This window comes from Dipodomys merriami, unplaced genomic scaffold (genome assembly GCF_024711535.1).
Source record: "Dipodomys merriami isolate MVZ:Mamm:240054 unplaced genomic scaffold, mDipMer1.0.p SCAF_186, whole genome shotgun sequence".
Classification (NCBI taxonomy): Eukaryota; Metazoa; Chordata; class Mammalia; order Rodentia; family Heteromyidae; genus Dipodomys; species Dipodomys merriami.
The window spans coordinates 1773152-1777397 of NW_027203226.1; the positions used below are offsets into that span (position 1 = coordinate 1773152).

At 36.3% G+C, this 4246-nt stretch overlaps 1 non-coding gene across 1 annotated transcript; it reads right to left on the minus strand.

Annotated features, from left to right (window-relative positions):
- Positions 1-1494: 1494 nt before the first annotated feature.
- LOC138830232 (U6 spliceosomal RNA) lies at positions 1495-1601 on the minus strand. The gene has a single exon (XR_011372937.1). It is a non-coding gene; the product is annotated as a U6 spliceosomal RNA (small nuclear RNA).
- Positions 1602-4246: the final 2645 nt, after the last annotated feature.

Sequence of the window (4246 nt, forward strand, 5' to 3'; positions counted from 1 at the left end):
AAATTGTAATTAAAGGCACTAAGTGCATGGCCCAAAGACACACAGTGAGGAAGGAAATGAGTCAAAGTTTCCAAAAGTCTTTCCGCAATACACAAAAGGTAGGTAAATTCTCTCCATTCTCTTACACTCTCAATTCAATATTCATATTTTCCAAGAAATAATAGCATAGCAAATATTGCCCATGGTGATTGTTTTCTGTCACATTTTGTCTTCAACACAGACTGTGTTGGTGACATTGGGTTATCATGCACAGAGCTGAGCTTCTAAATTGAGGTCCAAAGAGAGGCAAATTTCTTCTGTCCCACAGTTCCAGTTTTTTTAAAAAGTACCAAAACTTTTAAATATCACTTACTCTCTTTTAAGAATCCAAAAATGAAATAAATTCACATTTAATCAATGCAAAATACTTTAAAAGTAGGAGACAATAAAACAGGCCCCCATGAAGTAAATTTTCTTCTACTTTTAAAATTATTCTGAAAGCCTTGTATTGGTTAGTCACACTTATAATCCTATCTACTTGGGATATCTACTCAGGAGCCTGAGATCTGTGGATAACCATTGGAAGCCAATCAGGGCTTCCAAAACAAACAAAAAAATTCATGAAATTATTTTTCAAAATTTTTAATGAACTAGCAAAGACCCAGGAAAGAAAATGTAGTTCATATAGTACCTCACCAACCTAGAGAGGAAAGACCTAGCATGGCCTTTAAGCCCTGATTTCAAACTCTGAGCACGCCAACACACATGCATGCACATGCGTTTGCATGCATGCATCTTTTCCCTTCCCCTCCCCAAATTAGAGAAGCGTACATACAAGAGGCACATGCACCAACTTCAAATACAGTGAAAACAAGGGTTATAGCATGGGGGAGGAACATACAAAGAAACAAAAATTCACATCGCACATTATAAGTACGTTAGAAACAATAGCAAGAAACAAACAAAAAAATACTTGTTTCCCTATCTTGGAGTTCAATTCCCTTAACATCATCATATCTGTTCATATGAACATAGTTTTTGACATTGTCTGCTTGCCCTAGACATATATTCGTTATTGAAAATAAGGGAAACCATGGGACCTGTTTCTTTGGACTTGGCTTACTTCACATAATAAATTTTTTCCCAAGTCTTTCCATTTCCTAACAAATTGGGTGATGTCATTCTTTCTGATGGAGGCATAGAATTCCCTTGTGTATATACACCACATTTTCTTGATCCATTCATGTAGTGGGGATAGCTGGGTTGGTTCCATATCTTAGCTATGGTAAATAATGCTGCAATAAACATAGTTGAGCTGGTAGTTTTAGTATGGTCTTTTTGTGATCATTTAGTAAATCCCCAAAAGTGGGGTTGCTGGGTCAAAGGGGAGCTTTATGTGGAATCGTTTGAGGAACCTCCATAATGCTTTCCAAAGTGGTTGAACAAGTTTACACTCCCACCAAGAATGCTGTATGGTTCCCTTGTGGCCACATCCCCTCCAGCATCTGTTGTTGTAAAAATATGGAACGCTCCACGAATTTGCATGTCGTCCTTGCACAGGTGCCATGCTAATCTTCTCTGTATCGTTCCAATGTTAGTGTATGTGATTCTGAATTGAGCACAAAATATTTTTATATCAAAAGTGCAATTGGATTTTATTAAACTAGACGATTCAACAAAAAGGAAGTTCAAAAGAATTGTCATGAAATTTTACAACCATATATTTCTTACATAAGCACACATTTAAGAATAAAGTCAAGATTGACATGTCAAAAACAAAATAATTCCAGATATTTGTTGTTCAAGAAATGTGTAGGAGGAGGAATTCAATTATTCTATACAAGGCACCTGTCATAATGAACACTGCAGCAAGTGTTAAGGTTCGTTCAAAGTTTTAATGTTTTAAATATATTCAATTTTGGGAATTGTTTCAATTTTGGGAACACAAGCCTCAACAATATGTCAATACTATCCTCTTATTTATCTCTAAAGGTTTATGCTTCTGGTCTTTTAATATTAAAACTTCAAAAAAATTATCTTTAGCAAGTTGTGCAAAGGGGTTTTGCTTCATCATGTCAGTGTTGAATAGAGTGTATGTGCATTTCAATGTTCAGTGCATCTGGATCATTGTCAAATTTTCCTTTTTTCTTCCTTCCCTTACCCCAACCCCACCTATCCCTTCAAGTTTCCTACTTATATTCTCACATATGTACATTGAGTGTTATGACTGTATTAGTCCACCATTTCCCTCTCCATCCTTCTGCCCTATTTCCTCTAAGCCTAGCTCCCCTTTTAAGACTTGTTTCAAATTCATGGTGTTTTGTTAAATATCTCTACCTTTGGCATTTGGCTATGGGCTTGCCACATCCTCTCTTCCATGTTTGACCACATAAATGAATATATTTCTCCACATTTCTAATCTCTGAATGGCTGAGATAGGTCTATTTTACTATTCACCTTCTGTCCTAAATTTAGAATTGCACCTTCAGGACCATCCTATAGAGCTTTTTTCTTCTCTACACACTGAAGATGGAAAGGAAATAATTTCCATGCTCTCAGCATTATGCTATCCATCATGAATTTCCATCGCTTATCACTTCAGCAGTCTATGTTTAGGGACAATCTTCAATTTCTGATGATAGGAGCACGAGTCAGTTTTACCTATGCAGATTCCACTATGTAGTGAGCCCTGTAGTCTTAAATTTTCAATAAGTTTCGAGTAACTTTTTATTAATAATTTAAAAAGTTTTATTTCAGTATTTGAAATACTGCCCCAATTATTTTAAAAGTTTCACAATAAGTTAGACTGAACTTTTCCCCCCATTTTCCCCATTAGTTCAGGTTAAGTCTCCATTGGCTTTATTGTTTGAGAGGCCAAGGGATGAGGTTAAACAGAGAGATGATCATTACTCAGATATCTCCTTCCTCTTCTGGTTTTGCTATTCTTGTTGAGAGGAAGACTGTAGCAGGGAAAAGAGTGATGCTTGACTTCACCATACAAGGGAACATTCTTAGTATGTCAATTATTGTTTCTCAGAATAACTTAAACTGCTTACTCTTGCCTTATCTGTAACAGTAACCTAACTGTGGCTTCCTTGGTGCAGGAGGAAGCACACTAACAGGTTACTACCTGTAAATTGGTATTTTATATATCAACTTACTACCAAAAATATAAAGCTTTGGCTACATAAATGCAACGGCATTGATTGTCCAACAATACCTTAGTGAGCAGTAGACAATTCTACCCAGCTACCCTCTCCTCTCATATCCTCCCTTTCACTCCCCTCCACTCATTTACCCTCCCATCCCTTCTTTCTTTGTGTCTCTCTCCTCCATATTAATCTCTATCTTCTCTCTTTTTCTTTTCCAGTAGCAAGTGATTTGGCTTATCAGTCAACACATACATAATTGAACAAATATTTATTGCACCTCTTTTTGTGATTATTTATTCTTAAGAAGTGAGTTCTAGCACAGCACCAGTGGCTTACACCTAGATACTCAGTAGGTTCAAATTTGACAATTGCAACTCCAAGCTATTTTAAGTAGATAAACCTAAGAGATTCTTTTCTGCACTTGTGGTAAAAGGAAGAAGTGAAGGTGTGGCTCAGGTGGTATAGAGCAAACATTGAGAATTAAAGCCCAGATAGAGCTCAAGGCCAGGAGTTCAAACCCCAGTACCAGCACAATATAAAAAAAAACTGAGTCCTTTGTCTTAGAAGGGATATTTCTCCAAAAATTCATACCCAGGGCAATTTTCAAGGTCCAAGACTCTTTGTAAGGTTCTTTCACATCTTAAATTGATTCCTCTGCTTGATTCACATTATGGAAAATAGGAGTCACACTTCACATTAAAAAGTATGCACATTGCTGTACAGTTCTTACCATTTTTAAAGTAAAGGAAGCATGACAGAGGAATTCACCTCACTTGGGTGAGTTAGGTTTGACTCACTGACAGACTTTTGCAAGTAAATGAGGGTCTGTTTACATGTAAAGAAGTCTATGCAGATAGTTTTCTAGGAGAGAGAACAAGGTAGCTGTTGTCCAAGTTTGAATCAGAGTAAGTTTATTCCTATGATATGGTAAAGAGAAGCTCATCTCATAGAACACTATGCAGACAGTAATTTCAAGGATTAAAAACTCATGTCTATATAGTGAACAGCTATGTTTTCACAAACAAAAAACAGTTTCCTAAGCCATGAAAATATAAGTTAGAGCAAAAGGAACTATGTTAAATATAGTTAATGGCTGAGTGACATGTATAAAAGAG